Source organism: Theropithecus gelada, chromosome X, assembly GCF_003255815.1.
Source record: "Theropithecus gelada isolate Dixy chromosome X, Tgel_1.0, whole genome shotgun sequence".
NCBI classification, from domain to species: Eukaryota; Metazoa; Chordata; class Mammalia; order Primates; family Cercopithecidae; genus Theropithecus; species Theropithecus gelada.
This window is the reverse complement of record NC_037689.1, coordinates 58,879,985-58,902,403: the sequence shown is the minus strand read 5'-3', so window position 1 is coordinate 58,902,403 and position 22,419 is coordinate 58,879,985. Positions and strand designations below refer to the sequence as shown.

General features: G+C 39.9%; 1 pseudogene across 1 annotated transcript; it reads left to right on the top strand.

Annotated features, from left to right (window-relative positions):
* The first annotated feature begins 427 nt into the window (after positions 1–427).
* On the top strand, positions 428–2,304 carry LOC112615964 (annotated as a pseudogene). The gene has a single exon (XR_003117519.1). The product of XR_003117519.1 is annotated as a transcription factor Dp-1 pseudogene (transcript).
* The last annotated feature ends 20,115 nt before the right edge of the window (positions 2,305–22,419 follow it).

The window sequence follows — 22,419 nt, the reverse complement described above, 5'->3', positions numbered from 1 at the left end:
CACCCCATCCCGTGCCCTGGCCACGTGTAGGCGCCGCGCGGTCCCGACCCGCGCCTTCCCGCGCCCCGCGCGCCCCTGTGCCTCGGGGACCCCGCGCGCTCGGCGCTGGTGGGGGCTCCCCAGGTAATCGTGGGGCGGGGGTCCCGGGCCCGGCCCTCCTGGCAGACAGCAGCGCCCGCCACCGCGCCCGCGCCCTGCGCCGGAGGTGGGGCCGGGGCCAGGGTCGGCCGGAGGCGCGCAGGGCGGGGGAGGGGAGGCCGCCCCACGGCGGCCCGCGGGGACCCGGTTCCGGCGCGCGCGGGAGGCGCCTAGTGCGGAGGCGGCCGGAGGCCTACTGACAGGCGCGTGGCGAGGACCCCGGAAGCCCACCTGTCAGAGTTACCGGTCTGCCGGGCGGGCGCCGCCAGTGTCCGGGGTGGACGCCGCGAGCCTGCACGTTGCGCCGGGACCCCGGGACTGCGCCCAGAAAAATCATTTTTCTTCTCTGGGAAGGTGAACATTTGTAGCATTGATTTCCCGGATCTGGTAACATGGCAAAAGATGCCGGTGTAATTGAAGCCAACGGAGAACTCAAGGTCTTCATAGATCAGAACCTTAGTCCCGGGAAAGGCGTGGTGTCCCTCGTGGCCGTTCACCCCTCCACAGTCAACCCGCTCGGGAAGCAGCTTTTGCCAAAAGCCTTTGGACAGTCCAATGTCAGCATTGCCCAGCAAGTGGTGATTGGTATGCCTCAGAGACCTGCAGCGTCAGACAGCCTGGTGGTAGGAAGCCCACACCCCCCCCAGCACTCACTTTGCCTCTCAGAACCAGCCTTCTGACTCCTCACCTCGGTCTGCAGGGAAGCGCATCAGGAAGGGAGAGAATTGCAAGGGCCTGCGGCATTTCTCCATGAAGGTCTGCGAGAAGGTGCAGAGGAAAGGGACCACTTCCTACAACGAAGTGGCGGACGAGCTGGTCGCAGAGTTCAGTGCTGCCGACAACCACATCTTGCCAAACGAGTCAGCTTATGACCAGAAGAACATAAGACGGCGCGTCTATGATGCCTTAAACGTGCTGATGGCCATGAACATCATCTCCAAGGAGAAGAAGGAGATTAAGTGGATTGGTCTGCCCACCAACTCGGCTCAGGAATGTCAGAACTTAGAGGTAGAAAGACAGAGGAGACTTGAAAGAATAAAACAGAAACAGTCTCAACTTCAAGAACTTATTCTACAGCAAATTGCCTTCAAGAACCTGGTGCAGAGAAATCGGCACACGGAGCAGCAGGCCAGCCGGCCGCCACCACCCAACTCGGTCATCCACCTGCCCTTCATCATCGTCAACACCAGCAAGAAGACCGTCATCGACTGCAGCATCTCCAACGACAAACTTGAGTATCTATTTAATTTTGACAACACGTTTGAAATCCACGGTGACATAGAAGTGCTGAAGCGGATGGGCATGGCTTGCTGGCTGGAGTCCGGGAGCTGCTCTGCTGAAGACCTTAAAATGGCCCGAAGTCTGGTCCCAAAGGCGCTGGAGCCGTATGTGACAGAAATGGCTCAGGGAACTGTTGGAGGCGTGTTCATCACAGCGGCAGGTTCCACGTCTAAAGGCACAAGGTTCTCTGCCAGTGACCTGACCAACGGTGCAGATGGGGTGCTGGCCACAAGCTCCAACGTGTCTCAGCACAGCAGCTCCAGGGCGGAGACCCCGGTGTCCTATGTCGGAGAGGACAAGGAGGAGGATGATGACTTCGACGAGAATGACAAGGACGACTGACGTCCTCCCCACTTCAAATGCCGCTTCAGGAAAACATTTAGGGAAAAGAAACTTTTTTTTTTTTTTTTTTTTTTTAATGTGGGTTTTATGTTCCCTTTTGTCCTACTCCCAAGAAGACATTGGTAAGCTATTGAATTTAGATATGCACCTTTGATAAGCAAGGATTGTTTCCCGTAGGTTTAGGACGTGCTGTGGATGTGTTTTGATACCAGTGTGCTGACGCAGAGTGTTTATTTACTTTTTAGTATTTTGTGTTTTCATTTTCTATTTTTCTTTAAGTGCAGAGTTCAGTTTTGCCCCTGAACAGTTTTTGCTGAGTTTGCTGGAGAAATTGTATTTCATCCACATGCATGAAAATAAAACGCCCTCCTGTTGTGGATGGTGAGCACCTGACTCCGTTTATTTGCCATGAGTTTGGACGGCGCCCCCACTGGCAGATAGTGAGACTCTGTGGAGTTTTCCATTTGTTCAGTGGTACGGTGTCCAGAGCCCCAAGCAAACAGCAGAATTCGACTTTTTAAACAATAAACACCATCAACCTTATTAACTTTATTTTCCCTTAAATTATATTGACTGTCGTGATTCCATCAAGTTTATACACTCTTTTCTCTCCCTATTTTGCAGCAACAAATTGCAAAGTGCTTTTGTTTGTTTGTTTTCGCTTGGTTAAAGCTTATTGCCACGCTGGTGCGGCAATGGAGACTGTTTGGAAGGCTTGGAATGGTTTATTGCTTATGGTAAAATTTGCCTGATTTCTTACGGGTAACGTTTGGAAACCTTTTATTATATAGCTGTTTACATACTTATCAGTCTATCATTTAAAGACATGTACTGAAACAAATGTATTTGTTTCATAAGCATCTTCCTGTAATCTATTATAAAATTGAAATTAAATATAGAGAATATTTTAACAATTTTTTAACTCAAAATTTGTCAATCATTTTTAATAGTTCTTTTTTTTTAATAAAAAGAACAAGGAATTTAAGGACAGGCAGTAGTCTCTTTTAAAATTTATTCACAAAACCCATTAACTGCACAGTTGCTATTAGCTCCCTGTTCTAAAATGAAATTCTTTTTATTGAAACACAAATAAACTTTTCTGTAATATTTTATGGAATATAAAGAGACTTTAATTGTTTGACTTGTTTAACTTGGCACTGTTAGTTTTTATTAATAAAATGCGCCTGGGCATTTTAAACAAAACCAAACAAACAAAAATTACCCTTGTTAGGAACTCTGGAAGATGCTTTTAACTAATAATATTATGTGGGTTGGAGAACTAGGTTCACTTTCCTGTGTGCTGGACTGTCTTTGAGAGCCCCATTTCTATAGGACTCTGCTGAGCTAGGATTTATCACCTTGGCCAGGGGGAAGGATTTGATTCACACAAAGTTTTGTTCTAGAAGGTTATAGATAACATCATTGCTTTGCCTAATGAGAGACAAAGTATGGAGGAAGTTAATAGACGCTGATAGTATTTTAAAAGGTTTTACTTCTCATACAAAAGAAAAGACATATCTGGACTTCCCTTCCCACTCTGAGAGAATACTCTTCTTCCATTCTTTTTCTTTTCTTTTTTTTTTTTGAGACGAAGTCTCGCTCTTGTCCTGCAGACTGGAGTGCGATGGCACGATCTTGGCTCACTGCAACCTCTGCTTCCCGGGTTCAAGTGATTCTCTTGCCTCAGCCTCCCAAGTAGCTGGAATTACAGGCCCCTGCCACCATGCCCGGCTAATTTTTGTATTTTTGGTAGAGACAGGGTTTCACCATGTTGGTCAGGCTGGTCCCGAACTCCTGACCTCAGGTGGTCAGCCCGCCTTGACCTCCCAAAGTGTTGGGATTACAGGTGTGAGTCACTGCGCCCGGCCCACCATTCTTTACTCTAGACTACATGCTATTCAAAGAGAGCATGGATAGAAAAGCACATGGTGGGGGTGAAAATTCCATAGAACTGCTCCACAGCTGGAAATTGCATTACCAGAGGTAGCCATTGTATAAAGATCCAGTCCTGGGCAGCACAAAAATAACACTAGATGCTACACAAGTGATGTCACGTGTGCTAGAAGACAAATACATCTTGTGTCTCACTCTAATAGGGAGGGCTTCACACAGTTTTCTCTGAGTGTGTGGTTGAACATGCATATATGTGTGTGTTTTAACATAACTGGCTTTGTCTTAAGGTATTCACCTTCCTAGACCAATCGTGAGCTATTATATATTCTAAATAGAATAAAGTACTATTTGCAAATGTCATCTAAATGTTATTGAAAGCGTTCACTATCTATACCAAATATCATGGAATGTTTAGAGTTCAATATGGTTCATATGTTTAGGACATAAAATCTGTTTTTTCACACTGTATGTTTTCAAGAAATATAAATTTTAGATAATCTAACAGTTTTCACACACTTAATAACTTTTCATCCTACTTTATCATTCTCCTTTACAGAAAAGGCAAGCACTTTGAATTCATTGTGCTAAAAGTACTTTATACCTGGGAAAAATATTTTTAATTACAAATTTAAATGCTTTAAAACTTACAGAAGATTTGCAAGAATGTACAAAAATAGTAAAAGAAAAGTCCTTTACCCGTATTCATCAATTTGTAACATTGTCTCATTTATCATTTTTTCTCTCTACCATATATACATATTTTCTACCATTTGAGAGTAAGTTGCATATGTTGTGACCCTGTACCCCTAAATATTTCAGTGTATATTGACTAAAAAAAGGAAAACATATATATATATATTTGTTGTTGTTGTTTGTTTGTTTGTTTGAGACAGAGTCTGGCTCTGTTGCCAATGGCGATCCGGCTCACTGCAACCTCCGCCTCCTGGGTTCAAGCGATTCTCCCAGTCTCAGCCTCCTGAGTAGCTGGGATTACAGGTACCCACCACCACACCCGGCTATTTTTTGTATTTTTAGTAGAGACAGGGTTTTGCCATGTTGGCCAGGCTGGCCTCGAACTCCTGACCTCAGGTGATCTGCCTGCCTCGGCCTCCCAAAGTGCTGGGATTACAGGCGTGAGCCACTGTAATCCCTGGCCAGAAAACACATTATTTTATTTAACCACTATCAATGAGCAAATCAGGAAATTTAACATTAATACAATATTATCGAATTATACAATAACTATCCCTATTTAAACTGAACAATCATTCCAATAATGTCTTGATACCATTTTGCTTCCACTCCAAGCTCCAATGTCAGACAACTCTGTCCTGGGATCTCCCACAGTGGGGATCCATTTGCAGCTTTTAGTACGGGCCGAATAAGCTATAAAGTCCCAGGCTATCTGTGAGCAGCTCTTGCAAAGGAGAAATAAATAAAGGTCTGACTGGAGAAGAGAGGTACTTTGGATTGGGGAGATGGGAGGGCAACTCACAACCAAAGACCACAAAAGAAAGTAAGCCCCTCCCTCTCCCAACTCTTCATATCTCCCAAAAGTTTAAGGAAATAAAATCCCAATCTGAGTTAACTGGTGAAAATCCAGATACGGTGGAGTGGAACAGGCAGAAATGTGAACACTAAGAGGTAAACCTAGGCAAATTCGTCCTCGAAAGAGGAGGGAAAAAAGAGTGGGGAAGACCGAACAGAGAACCCCCGCAGCATCTCGGTGGAGTTGGGGAGTTTTTGCCTGCTTCTTTTTTAACGGGGGTGTGGAAGGCGTCGCATTTTTTACACAGCCACATGGCTCTCGCCTCAAATGATAACAAATACCCAAAATAGCGTTACGTGTTACTGCAGAATAGGAGGAATGGCCACGGCGGAGGGAGAGGGCGTGGGCTGTCGCTTTAGGTTTGGCGACCAGGGATGTGGAGGGAAGAGGGGTAGAGGCCAGGGAGGTGGCTGGAGCCCCAGGATCCGAGAAGGGCCTGGACACGGTGAGACGGGCCAGGGCAGGGGACGCGGAGAGGTGGGGACAGGTGGTGACTGTCCTGGCAGTGGGACGCGAGGCAGTCCGGGGCGAGAGGCAGGGGTCGCGGTGCGCCGGGCCCTCAGCGCTGCTGAGCGTGGACTGGCAGTGCCAGATGTCCAAGCTGGCGGGTTTCCGGCAGGACTCCCACAACGACAGGTAGTACTAGTGGTCAGCCGTGACCCAGGCCGGGCTCAGCACCGCCCCCAGGTCCAGATACAGCGTCAGGGAGAAGCACACCAGCCCGACCAGCTTCAAGGGGGTCAGCACCGACACGCGCACCTTCTCCATGCCGCTACCCGCCGAAGCCATTCCTGGGCGCCGCTGTCTACTGCCCCGCCGCAGGCGAGGACGCCAGGCGGGTCCGGGGAGCCAGGAGCCCGACCTCCCGAGTTGGGAAGCCGCCGAGCCCCTACGCGCTGGGACTCGCTCCCTTGGGGCTCTGCGCGCCCCCTGCGGCGTGGCCAAGGTGGGTCTGCGGAGGCGGCCGGCCGGGTGGGGGTCGTTGGCAGCCGCAGCAACGTCGATTCCACCCCGGACCTTCGCCGCCGGCCCCGCGCCCGCTCCGCCCCACGCGACCAGGCTAGCTCCGTCCCGGCCCCTCCCTAGGCTGCAGGAGGTGGTGCCCAACAGGGAGGGACGGAGGGCCAGCACCTGGTGGTTTCCGCTTCTGCTCCCAGGGCCGGAGGCTCGCACGGGTCCCGCCCCTACCGCGCCCCTGGCCCGCTGGGGGAGCCCAGCCCGCGCCCCCGACTGGCAGCGAGTGGCAGTTTCTTGAAGACGCTAGGTACCCAGCCACGCTGGCTCCGGGTCACCTAGCTTTCTCCTCCTGCCCAGTCAGGAGCATATTTCCCTTTTAATTGTATTAATTTTAGGTGAGCAGCAAGATGTTTTGATGTACATATCCATAGTGAAATAATTACCACAGGTAAGCAATTTTACGTATCCATCGCCATCCATCCATATTTACCTTTGTTTGTGATAAGAACGTCTAAAATAAAGTCTTAGTAAAATTTCAGTATACAACATTGTTAACTACAGTCCTCCTGCTGTGCATTAGATCTCAGACTTATTTATTTAACCCACATAACTGTAAGTTGTACCTTTGACCTACACATCCCCATTTCCTCCTTGCGCTAAGTATTTGACTTTTTTTTTTTTTTTTTTTTAACAAAAAAGATTCCACATACAAGATCCTGCAGTATTTTTCATCTTGTGTCTGTCTTGTTTCACTTGGCAAAATGTCTTCCATCCTTATCCATGTTGTTACAAATGGCAGTATCTCTTATTTTAAGGTTAATATTCCATTATATATCTACCACAATTTATCCGTTCAACTACCCACTCACACTACACTCAGGTTGTTCCCATATCTTGGCTACTGTGAATAATGCTCGTCATGGGAGCACAGAAAACTTTTGAGTATATACACAGAAGAGGGATTTCTGGATCTTAAGGTAGTTATATTTTTAAGTTTTTGAGGAACCTCTATACTGTTTTCCATAATAGCGATACCAATTTAGATTCTCATCAAGAGTGTGCAACAGTTCCCTCTTCTCCACACCCTTGAAAACCCTTGTTATCTCTTGCCCTTTGGTAATATCCATCCTAACAGGTATGAGATGATATGTAATTGTGCTTTTGATTCACATTTATCTGATGATTAATAAGGTTGAGCATCTTTTCTTATAGCTATTGGCCATTTTTATGCCTTCCTTGGAAAAAGTCTATTCAGGTCCTTTGCCCATTCTTTAATTATATTATTATTATTATTTTGCTATAAAATTTTGTGAGTTCTGAAGGGGCTAAAGGGAAAAATGTCTCCTTTGACCTCTGAAGATTCACTGAAAATTAACTGACAAAAAGCAGATTAATAGGAGAAAAGACATAGAAAATTTATTAATATGCACATGTGTGCATGGGAGTCATACAAAATATGAAACTCTCAAAGACAGGACCAGATAGTTGACATTTTTATACCATCTTGAGGTAACAGAAGAATAGGGGCTTAAAGCATGGCAAGACCATGCTTCAAGATTATGGGAGGGAGAGAGAAATAAAGGCAAGGGGTAAAGGCAATCTTGTCATGTAGATGAAACCTCAAAGGCAACAGCTATCAGAAAGAATAGGTAGCAGCTTGTGGTTGAGTTAATTATTTCCAGATCTGAATAAGGGGTAGGGCCTCAAAGAAAGCCTGACTATTTATTTTGCTAATGTAGCAATGCATATATACTCCACAAATGACAGCTTTTCAGAGCTATTCCTGTCTGCAGGTCCTCTGAATAGCCATTTCAAAATATACCAAAAAAGTATATTTTGAGGAAAATAGTTTTAGTTTCCTTTTAGTTCCTTAAATATTTTGGATATTAATCCCTTATTAGGTATGTGATTCACAAATAATTTCTCTCAATCTATTAGCTGCCTTTTCAATTTGTTAATGGTTTTATTTGCTGTGGAGAAGCTTTTTAGTTTTTTATAGTCCTAGTTATTTATTTTTGCTTTTGCCTGTGCTTTTGGTGTGATATCCAAAAAGTCACTGCCAAGGCCAATGTCAAATAACTTCCCCATCCCCTTTGTTTTAAACAGTTTTACATTTCAGGTCTTATATTTAGGTATTTAATCCATTTTGAGCTGATTTTTGTGTATGGTGTAAAGAGACCAGTTTCATTATTCTGTGTGTGGATATCCAGTTTTCCCAGCACCATTTATTGGAGAGACTACTCTTTCTACCTTGTGTCTTCTTGGTGGCCTTGTAGAAAATTACTTGACCATATGTACTGTTAAAAGAAAAACTTTAACTGAATTAAATTTAAGGGTTTAATTGAGCAAAGAATGATTTACAAATCAGACAGCCTCCTGAGCCAGAGAAGACTAAGAGACTCCAGTGCAGCCACATGGTAGAAGAAGATTTATGGGCAGAAAAAAGAAAGGACATACAGACAATGGAAGTGAGGTACAGAAACAGTGGGGTTGGTTACCGTTTGGCATTTGCCTTATTTGAACATGGTTTGAACAGTTGGCCATCGTTGATTGGCCAAAACTCAGTGATTGGCACAAGAGTAGGCTACAGTCTATCTATAACTCCATTTAGGTTATAGTTCATGATGTACAGAGAAATCTTTAGGCTGAACTTAGAATATGTAAGGAGATAGCTTTAGGCTAAACTTGATTTAACAATTCCCACCATTTTGTCATCCTCTTAATTGTGAGAGATTTACCAAAACTTTAGTCATTGATGTCACTATCACCATTGTAAATGTACTTATTTGGTTTTGAAACCCACTGGGAAATAGCAGAACTGCGGATTTTGTAAGGTGGAAACAAGGTCTTAAGGTTATTACTATTATTATTTTTGTAAGGTTTAGAGTAGAGAATACCTTCTTATGCTGCAGGAGAGAAACAAAACGTGGTCTGTTCTAAAATCTTGTATGTTTCCTTAAAGTCTTAGTTTGATTATGTCACATTTAGCATAAATGACTACATTTTGGTTTCATCTGGTCTGTTGGGCAAACAATGGGCTCCCATAATTTGTTTTAAAATTCCCCCCTTTTGGTCAGATTCTCACGGTGAGAGTGTGACCAAAACTTAGGACCTTTGTGCCACTCTCAGTTACCATCATTTTGGATTTCTGGTCTCAGCATGTCATTCATGGGTAACAGTGCCTTTTTGGTCACATATTTCTTTTTTTTTTTTTTTTTTTTTTTTTTTTGAGACGGAGTCTCGCTCTGTCACCCAGGCTGGAGTGCAGTGGCCGGATCTCAGCTCACTGCAAGCTCCTCCTCTCAGGTTCACGCCATTCTCCTGCCTCAGCCTCCCGAGTAGCTGGGACTACAGGCACCCGCCACTTCGCCCGGCTAGTTTTTTGTATTTTTTAGTAGAGACGGGGTTTCACCGTATTAGCCAGGATGGTCTCGATCTCCTGACCTCGTGATCCGCCCGTCTCGGCCTCCCAAAGTGCTGGGATTACAGGCTTGAGCCACCGCGCCCGGCCTTGGTCACATATTTCTTTCAGCTCTTGTCATTCCAGTTAAAGAGAGACCATTTGACATTTTAGAGATGGCTGCATGGAAGTATTTAAAACTTTTGAGAGAATACAGTGTACCGGGGAGATTACTATTAAGACTATCAGGAGGATAATACCACGAGTTTGGAGTCTGCTCCTTAGCCAGGTTCCCCATACATCAAACCAACTAAAATGAAATAGACCAAAGAATGAGCTAGATGAAGAGTCTACTCACTTTAAGCAGTCTCTTCATTAATACCCTATAACTGAATCTCTGTAATACTGGATGTGATGTATTTCTTCATGGGCAACAAGAATTTCCAGCAGTTGCATAGATACATCTGTTTAGCTAGTTAGTAATACAGAGCAATTCTATTATTCAGCATAACTTTCACAAGAGACTTTAAAGTCTGTTATGTAACCATAGCCTCTACAGTAGAATCTGCTATAAAGCATATCATGAGGGATCATTTTCTAATCATTACCTCATTTACTCTAAACCATGGAAAAAAGGACTTAACAAACAATGCCCTTCAGAAGAGTGAAGACCTCCTGGCAGTGTTCTTTTTAGCCTATGATATAGGTTTAGAGGGGTGGACCAGTGTTCTGTTTCTGACTGACTGTGAGGCAAATTATATACCCTTACAATTTCTCAAGTACATTACACCTTCATCTTCCATCTATCGAGGCATAAGGTTATCCATGTATAAGGCTGGCTGCAAAATTTTTCACAGATAAAAGTATACCCCACGAGGCCGGGCGCAGTGGCTCACGCCTGTAATCCCAGCACTTTGGGAGGCTGAGGCGGGCGGATCACAAGGTCAGGAGATCGAGACCACGGTGAAACCCCGTCTCTACTAAAAAAAAATACAAAAAATTAGCCGGCCGCGGTGGCGGGCGCCTGTAGTCCCAGCTACTCGGGAGGCTGAGGCAGGAGAAGGGCGTGAACCCGGGAGGCGGAGCTTGCAGTGAGCCGAGATCGCGCCACTGCACTCCAGCCTGGGAGACAGAGCAAGACTCCCTCTCAAAAAAAAAAAAAAAAAAAAAAAGAAGAAAAAAAAAAGTATACCCCACGAGTGCACACAACAGATCCCCCTTTCACTTCTATCATTCATAGAGGCATAAGTAAGGGAAAAATAGTCAAAGATAAGAGTCTTATGATAGTAGAGAAGTCTTGATCTGTGATGTTGGGATAAAGCTGTCTACATCAAGGATGCCACCTTCTTCTGAGAAGAAACTTCCCTGGTTAGTTTTACCTTAAGGTTTCCAATGTGTTTATAGTTCCAAGAGTGAGGAGGGACCCCTCTAAGTTGTGAGATTATGAACTCAAGGTTCAAGATCCAGAAGTTTTGCTGCAGTGTGGATGGCAAGGGTAGTCTTTCAATGATATTCTTACAAGGTCTAATCTTCATGTTCTATATTGTGAAGGGGTTAATTGCTCTCAGTGAACCATTAAAAGCTTTCTTTACCTGGTGAAAAGAGACTTTGGTATAATGAGCTACTGTTATAACATTAGCCTTCTTGCATAGGAACGTTTTGTACAACCAGAAAACATGCACTGAAAATGACAATCGAATGAAATCCCTTTAGAAGTGTTTAAATAGCCCATCAGACAGTAGAACGTACCTGAAATTTTTGTCTTCCCAAGAATATGGGTTTGACAAACCAAACATTGGTCATAAACTATTTTAGCAACTTAGAAGTCACCACACCAATATATATATTTAATTTGGATTTAGAACTTTTAATAACCATAGCTTTAAGGACTTAAGAAGGACAAGACAGCCATCCTGGCTTTCCATGAGTCTATGCTTAACAATACACTTGTGTCTTCTTAAATACTAGCGATTTCTCCAATTTAGGTGCATAGCACTGATAACTGATGGGTTATCATAGGAAATTATACTTAGACCATGGAGTTCATTCAAATTGTATATCTAAACATTTTCAGTACTGGCTGATTTAGCATGAAAACCTGCAAAATATTTTCTTGATATTAATTAATTTTTGTTCTGCTTGGGTGAGCAGTTTTATATACTAGTCAGTCTCTTCATTAAAGTTCTGGGAATTCTTACCCAGTCCAAATGATATGATTCTAAAGTTATTAGAAACCTGTACTGAGGAGTGCTTCTCAGGGTCCTTTCTATCCTTTCCTGAACCTCCTTAAAGACATCATATTCTTGGATGTTGCATGCTTGTGAAGTTTTCAGAAACTGCATCAGAATCAAGCAGTTAACTATGGAAATGGCTTTAAATAGTCACAGTTAAAGACACAATTGACAAGGAAATGTGGTTATTTCTATGGTCTACAGTAACTTAACCATAATTACGATTGATAGCATATACTCAGACATATTAGAATCTTAGAAATTCCATACAATTTTGGAACATATATTAATAACATTCATTAAAATATAGGCTGAAGAAAGTTAAACATTATTTCTCATTTGGCAATGCTTTGCATGTAACTTAACATGTCATATAATCCTGTTTACCTCTCTTTTGGATGCTTCAGGGGCTCTCCGTAGCATCCCAAAGTTAGAGGTCAAAAAAGATTGATTTTTGAAGCTGAAATTTGATTTTGGTGTTGGTGACAGCTCAGGGTTTGCCTTATTTGAATATGATTTGAACCGTTGGCCACAGTTGATTGACCAAAACTCAGTGATTGGCACAAGAGTGGGCTACAGTCTATATACAACTCCATTTAAGTTGTACTTCATGATGTACAGAGAAACTTTTAGGCCGACCTTAAAATATGTAAGGAGGTTGCTTTAAGCTAAACTTGATTTAATAATACTTGGGTTTATAGAAAAAAACTTCTAAATTTTGTACATGTAAAAGAAAATAAAATCTCAGGACTCCCTAAATTAATTATGTCAAGAGGGAATGCTTTTCATTCACCCGACCTTGTTGCAGCTGATGGGGGTCTCTGTCAAAGCTCCTCTCAGGTTTTCAGTTGCCCTAGTTTCAGTTTGAGATTGAAACTTTATTCAAGCAACCCAATTCCATGCTCAATGGAGCTGGAATTGAAGCTCTGATTTTAAGGTAGGAGTTTCCTCAAGAGGAGTCTTCTGAGAAAACTCCTACTTTAAAGCAGAGCTTTTATTCTAGGGATTCTGTGGACTGCATATTTGTCATTTTCATTTTTCTCTGCAGTAAAGGTTTTGTTTGTCTTATTTCTTAGAGTTTGAAACCTTTTCACTCACTTGAAATTTGGTCAAGGAGAAAACAGTTTTTCTTTGAAGAGAGAAAATGAAATTTTTGTGGCTTAAATGAAAAATTTGTAATCTTTAAAACTGGCCAGATTCTGAAGTTTGGTTCAATGGTCAAATCTGCACTTTTATCTGGAGTAACCGGAATTCCTCCCACTAGATCTTTTTGGTCTTTCAAAGGGAAAATCTAATTTGCATTTGTACTTCTAAAGGAGACATCCACCTTTAGAAACTTCAGGTGGATTCATGTACAATACTTATGGTGCCACCTCCTGTCAATATCTAGAAAAATGGTCTTAAAGCATAAAGACCCCTAACTACAATAGGCTAAATAGGATGTCTTTGAAACACCTAATATAGTTTATCTGCATGCACTACTAATAAAAATAAAGCTGGCTTTAAAATAAAACCAAAATTTAACTGGGAGAGCAATGTTTCAATACTACTTAGAAGCTTTTAAAAGAGTTTTGATAAAGAAATTTCTTTGCAAGAGGAAATCAAGATTGTCTAAAATTATTTCAAATGAAAAAAGACTTGAGACTTTCTCCATTTTGCCTCCAACTGCTCCTCCTCCTTGTACCCCTGTCATCTGAATTCATCCCTTTCTGCTTGTTCCCTCAGCTCCCATAAGCTCTTAGGCAGAGATTTTTGAAATTCCACAATGCAAACTTTTTTTTTTCTCTCAAAAGAGGGTAAACGTCTTTAAATTTGGAGCGGAGAAAACAAACGGAACAACTACAGAATGAGAAGAAAACTACTGAGATTATAAAATACAGATCCAATAAAGTTTTTCTTCTAAACCATAACTAATAAATGACATGGGTTATTTACTGACCCAATATCAGAGAATACCCTTTAAATGTCCTGCTGGACTTCGCAGTCCTTTGGAGATGTAAATCTGATCCTGTCTTTGAAACGGTAACATCTAATTAATTAGCTAAACAACCTTCCAGTTGAGCTCACATCTGAAACAAGTTAAAATCCTTTGAAATGCTTCAACTGCCTGCTTCTATTTCCTGCAGCATTGACAAAAGAGCACCTCACCCTGTGGCCTAGTGGCTAAGATTCTGTGCTTTCTGGACTGGGGCTTGGGTTCCATTCTCTTTCAGATAAACCAAACCCAGAACAATGACAACAACAAATACTGGCAAGGATGTGCAGCAACAAGAACTCTTGTTTTTTCGCTGATGGTAATGCAAAGTAGTACATCCAATTTTGAAGACACTTTGGCAGTTTCTCACAAAACGAAACATACTTCTACCATATGATCCAGCAATGACTCTCCTTGGTGTTTACACAAATAACTTGAAAACTTATGTCCACACAAAAACTGGCAGTTGAATGTTTGTAGAAGCTTTATTCATAATTGGCAAAACTTGGAAGCAACCAACATAGCCTTCAGAGGGTGGATGGTTACATAAATTAGTACATCCAGACAATGGAGTATTTATTATCCAGTGCTATCAAAAAATGAGCTGTCAAGACATGAAAATACACAGAGGAAACTTAAATGCATATTACTAAGTGAAAGTCAATTCTGAGAAGCTACATACTGAATAATTCCAACTGTATGACATTCTGGAAAAGGCAAAACTATGGAGATTGTAAAGGTTTCATTGGTTGCCAGGGGTTGGGATTGAGGAGGGATGAATAGGTGGAAAACAGAGGAGTTTTTTTAGGGCAGTGAAACTACTGCATATGATACTATAATGATGGATACCTGTCACTCATTAAACATTTTCCCAAACCCATAAAATGTACAACACTGTATTAGTCTGTTTTAGTTGCTATAATGGATACCTGAGACTGAGTAATTTATAAAGAACAGAGGTTTATTTGGCCTATGGTTTTTATGCTCTACCCAAAACATAGTATGGGCATCTGCTTCTGGTGAGGGCTTCAGAAAGCTTACAGTCATGATGGAAGGTGAAAGGGAGCCAGCGCGTCACATGGTGAGAGAGGGAGTGAGAGAAGCTTAGAGGTGCCAAAAGCTGTTTTAAACAACCAGATCTCATGCGAACTCATTACTGTGGGGAGGATACCAAGCCATTAATGAGAGACCCACTCTCATGACTCAAACACCTCCCACCAGACCCCACCTACAACTTTGGAGATTACATTTCAACATGAGATTTGGAGGGAACAACCATCCAAACTATATCAAAACCAAGAGTGAACTCTCATGTAAACTATGGACTTTAGGTGGTAATAATGTGTCAATGTAGGTTTATCAATTATAGTAAATGTACCTCTCTGGTGGGGGACGTTGAAAATGGAGAGGCTATGCATGTGTAGGGGCAGGGAGTATATGGAACTCTATTTTTTTCAGCTCATTTTTGCTGAAACCTAAAGCTGTTCTAAAATTTTAAAAAGTGGATTGTCATTTATTCATGAAAGCTATTATGGCACTTTCATCAGTGGACTCTTGTTCAAAGGAAACATTGGCATACGTCACAAAGTTTTTGAAAATATGCCCGTACTCTGAGGAGGTTTCATTTCACTTGGAAGAACAAGGGCTGATAGTTTGAGTGGGAAGTTAAACACACAGACACATAAATACACAATGGTAAAGCTGAAGCCCTAGACCAGGGTACCCTTGTGTCTCATAAAGTATCCAGACTTCCAAAGAACTCACCTCAGTATTGAACAAGTAACATTAGATCTCACAGAACCAGAGAGTTCAACTATGACTCCATGTGGCAACAATACAATGGTGTTAGAACTGGACTTTCTAGCTCTTTGTGTGGATAGGTTTTGGGGGAAGAACTGATTTTTTTTGTGTCAAGTAAACTCTCCTTTTCCTGGTTAATGAAAGCTAACGGCCTTAAAAAGGAGAAAGTGGACATACTGCTAATCAGGATACATGAAGTTCTAAGCAATCAAATTTGAAGAAATGAAAAAAAAGTGACCTCGTTTACATACCAAGCTATTGAAAAAGATTACAGACATTAAACCAGATTTTACAAAATATTGTTAGATGGGATATAAAGTGACCTAGTTATCTTTTGAAGAAAAGAAATAAATGCAGTTAGTATTGCTTTGTTAGATACTAAGGAGTGAAGTTGTGAGTCATAAATTGTGATCTTATTTACTTTTATTGGACAATACTAACTTAGTTTGGGCCACTCTATCAAAAATACCATAAATTGGGTGGCTTAAACAACAGAAATTTATTTCTCACAGTTCTAGAGGCTGGAAGTCTGAGATCAGGTTGTCCGCATGGTTGGGTTCTGGTGAGGGCCCTCTTCCTGGTTTACAGACAGAAACAGTAGCTTCTATACATCTTTACATTGTATCTTCTTATGTCCTTACATGGCAGAGAACAGAGAGAGAGAGGAAGTAGGCTAACTCATATTTTAAAAAATAAATATACTAATCTCGCCGGGCACGGTGGCTCAAGCCTGTAATCCCAGCACTTTGGGAGGCCGAGATGGGCGGATCACGAGGTCAGGAGATCGAGACCATACTGGCTAACACGGTGAAACCCCGTCTCTACTAAAACATACAAAAAACTAGCCGGGCGAAGTGGCGAGTGCCTGTAGTCCCAGCTACTCGGGAGGCTGAGGCAGGAGAATGGCGTGAACTCGAGAGGAGGAGCTTGCAGTGAGCTGAGATCCGGCCACTGCACTCCAGCCTGGGTGACAGAGCGAGACTCCATCTCAAAAAAAAAAAAAAAAAAATAAATAAATAAATAAATAAATATACTAATCTCTAGCTAGGACTTCCAGTACTATGTTGAATAACAGTGATGACAGTGGACATCCTCGTAGTGTTCCAGATCTTATAGGAAAGGCTGTTTTTTCCCCATTCATGTTCAGTCATAAAAAAATGAGATCCAATCATTTGCAACAACATGGATGCAACTGGAGATCAGTATGTTAAGTGAAAAAAGCCAGGCACAGAAAGACAAATATTACATGTCCTCTCTTATTTGTGGGATCTAAAAATCAAAACAGTTGATCTCATGGATATAGAGAGTAGAAGGTTGGTTAACGGAGGCTGGGAAGGGTGGTAGGGAACTGGGTGGGGAGGTGGGGATGGTTAATGGGTTCAAAAAAAAAATAGAAAGAATGGATAAGATCTACTATTTGATAACACAATAGGGTGACTATAGTCAATAATAACTTACTTGTACTTTTAAAAATAACTAAAAGAGTATAATTGGCAAAGGATAAATGCATGAGGGGATGGATAATCCTTTCTCAATGATGTGATTATCATGCTTTGCATATCTGCATCAAAATATCTCATGTACTCCATAAATGTATACATCTATTATGTACCCACAAAAATTAGAAAGAAAAAAAGGAAAAAAATACTTTTCTCATTACCACCCAAAGGAATCATCTCTAAATGCCATAATATTGGGGATTAGGGTTTCAACATGAATTTTTGGAGAGGCACAAACATTCAGTTTTCCAAGTTATATTTCTATCAGCACTGTGTGAAATAGAACTGTCATTGCTCCATCTCTTCATGAACACTTGGTGTTTTCCAAATGTTTAACTTTTACAGGTTTTGTGAATGTTTAGCATCTGTTCTGATATATTGGGACTAGCCAACTAACATAACAGTGATTTTGTAATATCACCTTTTCTCCGTTTACTAAAGATAGCCACTACTGTGGCCTTGTTCCAATGTTAACAGGACTTCATACTATTTAAGGAATGTCAGCTAGTTAGTCTGTAAGGAAATATTAAATTATTTTGATGCGTGTTAGTTTGAATATTCCCAACTTGAGGAACCATTGCCAGAAGATAGCATAGATGTACTACATTGGAAAGTGAATAAATATTTAGATGCTTTCCTGGTTAAGTAGTACAGAGTGCTTTATAATACACAACCTAGTTTTAATTTTTCTACCCCACTTACATTCTCAAAAGCTTTTGCACTCTAGAAGCTAAATTTTTGTAAAACTCAAACACGTTCTTTTCATCTACATTAAAGCCAATAAATACGAGAACTTTTAAGAGGTAAAAGATTTAACTATTTAAGTCTAAAGTGGAGAATCTGGAATCTGGAAATAATAAAATCCTTATTTCAGTTGATAATTTTTCAAAATGAAATACCTATTTTTTCTTGCTGCTTTAAAAGAAATAAATGTTGGTAAATGTTATTAACATTTAACAAGTGATTAATAGTACTGCCTTTTCCATAATAATTTATTATGATGAGTACTTTATCATGTTCAAGAGACATGTAAATAATTCTATGCAATGCCATTTATGGATGTCTTGTAACAGGTTGACAGAATTATTTAGTACCTGCTTGAAACATGGAAAAGGTAAAAACAAGCCTCCTAATAATTGAATCTAATAAATCTGTGTTCTCATAAATCACGTTTCTTAAATCATTTCTAAATGCTACCTCAAATTAAAATGCAACTGCCATTTCTTATTCAGTTTTGACCTCAAATAGGAATAGAACAAATCTGTAGCACTCAATCTGGAGTAAGCATCATGACATCGAATTGTTAGGTGCTGTGGTGGCAGTTTCCTGAGAATAACCTGTCATCAAAGCCTAGAAAATTCTGTTATTAATTTAGGCAGATTCTGAGTGAGGGATGTGAAGAAGTTTATGACATATGTTTTTATATAACCTTTCAAACTGATTTACTGCTACTAAAGCTGACTTAAAAATGGATGTCATCTATCATTGGAAAACTGGAAATTTCTATCCATATGTGGCGTTTTTGTCCCATCTGAACTTTTGATAAAAATTTGATCTAAATTCTGCCATTACAGATCCATGGAATATAATAACCACTTCTAGAAACTGAGATAAGGAGAAATTTTTTACTGATCTCTCCTGAGGTAAAGTCTCAAGTGACTTATAATAATTATAATAATCTCAGTGAGCTCTAATAGTAGTCTCTGAATCCTGACTACATCATTACATATGTATTATGATTTGTTTATCACCATAGATTCTGTTTCCCAGACTGGACCATAAACTCCTTAAAGTAATATGTCTTCTATTTCATTTTAGCAGTAATAAATACTACTGCCTGTTTGTGTAAACCCCTGTGTAAATCTTGTAGAGATACTAATCACACAATGGCTCAACGTATTCCTTTCCTGAAAATCATCATTTTCAGATTAATTTATTATTATATTAATATATTACATATATTATAGTATATTGAAAGATGTTATAAAGATCCTTTATATAAATGAGTAAAATACTACTGTGTTGTAACTAACATTAGTATTTAGTAGTAACTAACATCAGTAAATTATTTATCTCTGCCTTTTTAAAAACTTTGTTAGAAAAGGATTGACTCTAATTGAATAGTTGACACCAGCACAAGTGGATCTTTCTGTTTCAGAATTTAAAATATCAACAGTTACTTTCTAGAGTGAGGTAGAACCTAATGCATAAACACCAACTATCAATCAATGACTTTACACGTCACTAATCCCACATGATGTGGTAAAAATGATGAACAGGGCCATACTTGGAGGAGGGATAGGGTAAAGGAAATGGCCCAAAGATCAGGTTGGCAGGTGCCAAAGCATTCTAACCGACCAAATTACCATGACTTTCTCGAGTGTCTGCAATGTAAAGTACATCATGGTAGGTGCTATATAAAAATAAATATAATAAATCAAGAGCTTATCATTAAAATGGAAGTAAAACTCTCCCCTGTAAGTAAACAACCAACCAGTCTCACACAGAGAGAAAAAGAGAGCTCTCTTATAATAATTTTAAATAAGTAATGTGAATAATAATGCAAAGTCCTTAAATTGGAATTTCCTGAAAGAAGAAATGAAAATAATCATACTTTATTTATATTTATTAAATAATGTATTAAAGGTTAACAATTACATTGGAATATTACCACATTGCAGTAGAGATTTTTGGATCTTTGTAATTAATGGATCTTTGTAATAAATATGAATGGCTGCTGATAGCAGTAAGTGAAAACCACATGGGAAACTTTTTAATGAATGGGTGAAGGTGGCAACACCTAAACCTGTTGATTAATCACAAAAAGAAAAGCAACCCCTTTTTACATGCCTTCAGATATGGTACAAGAAAGAAAATAAAACTCAACTATGTGCATTTTTTCCAAAAATAATACAAAACCTAATCTCTTAGTCTATTATTTTATGGAGTGCACAGGAGACAAATAAACATAGGAATGCAATCAGCAAAATCTAACATATAGAAAATGTGCCAAGAAAAATGGTCCAGATTCTTCAATAAATAAATTGAAGAATGAAAGTGAGAGAGGAAACCTACAAAAAAAAATTGTAGAGATATTAAATAAAAGTAATCCAGCCGGGCACGGCGGCTCATGCCTGTAATCCCAGCACTTTGGGAGGCCGAGGCGGGTGGATCACCTGAGGTCAGGAGTTCGAGACCAGCCTGACTAACATGGAGAAACCCCGTCTCTACTAAAAATACAAAATTAGCCGGGCGTGGTGGCATATGCCTATAATCCCAGCTACTACGGAGGCTGAGGCAGGAGAATTGCTTGAACCTGGGAGGCAGAGGTTGCGGTGAGCTGAGATCGTGCCATTGCACTCCAGCCTGGGCAACAACAGTGAAACTCCGTCTCAAAAAAAAAAAAAAAGTAATCCAACCAAACTGGAAATTTGATTAATGGCTAAATATTTGATGGTATAGAGTGATTATTGTTATTTGAGATTATAATGATATTGTGGTTATGTTTTTTAAAATAGTAATCTCTTAAAGATACACTGTAAAGTATTCACAGAAGTTTTAAGATGTCTGGGGTTTGTTTCAAAATAATTACAAAGTTGGAGAAATAGATAAAGCAATATTAGCCATTTGTTGAAGCTATTTGATGGAAATATGAATGTTCATTATGTTATATCTACTTTGGCATATGTTTAAAATGTCTGTAATAAAAGAGGTTAAAAATAAAAAGTTACTCTATTAATATTCATTTAAAATGCAATTTTGTTAGGAGGAAAACCCTCTGGCTATATTTCTAATTTCAAGGATATCTGCATATATAGCCACAAATAGAATACAAAGATAAGAGAAGTAAAATAGAAAAGGATGTGATCCTCATTTCAGCTGAGTATTTCATTGGAGAGAGTTATTTTATGTTTTTAACTTTGGAAATAATGTATAGTGAAAAAATTGCAAAGTACCTTGTAAAATATTAATCTGAACTTTAGTAATATGCAACTTGTTTTTGTCCAAAAGAAAGCACTGTCATCATCAAACACTTTAAGTTCTAGTCAATTGATGGGATGGCCTACTAAAATATTTGCCTTTGAGGGACATATGCACTAAAAATTTTTGATGCATAAGCAAGTACATATACATCTGTATAAATTATTAGGGCTTTGCCACATTCAGTAGTCTTTTTCCATGTTCAATTTATAAAAAGATTTTTAGTTTTTCTGAATACTATATAGCAACAACTCTGATAGAAATAATAGTAGGTCAGTAGTTGGAGATATTAAGTGTATGTTGAATGAAGAAAATTATTTAAATAAATAAATGATTGTACATTTATAGATTCTTATGATATTTCAAAAACTTGACAATCTTAAAGATCATTTTAGTAATTATAACTTGGTGAAGATTTAAATGGTACGTATTATATGTATTAGCACATCTCAAATGTATGTACAATAATTTAATAAAAACAAAAAATTTCAAAAGTGAAAATAAAGGCTAAAGACTTGCAAGATTTAAGGCCATGTAAAAACATAGTGAAAAGATGGCAGTTTACAAGCCAGGAGGAAAGGCCTCACCAGACACAAAACCTGCTGACACATTGACCTTGGACTTCTAGTCCCAGAATTGTGAGAAAATATATTTCTGTTGTTTAAATCTCCCTGTCTGTGGCATTTTTGTTTTGGCAGTCCTACCAGACTAATATATTCCCTATAAAGGAATAAACATGAATCTTACCTTGCACCAATGATGGAGCAACACAATGTTTTTTCATTGTCTAGAACACTTTGACTTATCCTGTTCACAAGTTCTCCATCTGCACACACACATACACATCTTTCTTCAATAGTAATGTTTAATTAATTATGCACATGCTTTCCAATGGCTAACTGTAGATTAGTTCACCAAGCTCAGAGGGGAGGGGCTTCATACTTGCATACTGCTGGTCTGTTTCTTCTAAGAAGAAAAGGGAAGGACAAGAAGAGTCTAGGCTTCACTACAGCATTCCCACATGCCATTTAAAAATACTTAACTTGTGCTCATTTTCAAATCTCTCTTTATAAATCACATACGCGTGCCATTTGTCAGTTAATTGCCAGTGGTAAATGTTAATGTTCTAATAAACTAGATATTAGCTGATGTAGTGAGTGGTATCATGTAGGTTTTCACCATTATAAGGCATACTTAACAGTTTAGAAAATCAACGACATATTAAATAAAGGTTAGTGCTCCTGGAAGAATTCCTTGATAAACAGTTGTTTCCTGACAGATTATAACTAATTTTTCTGCTTCCAGGAAGATAGAACATGTTCTGCTACCTTATTAACTATTGAGAGTTTGTGCATAGCGAAAAAAAATCACAC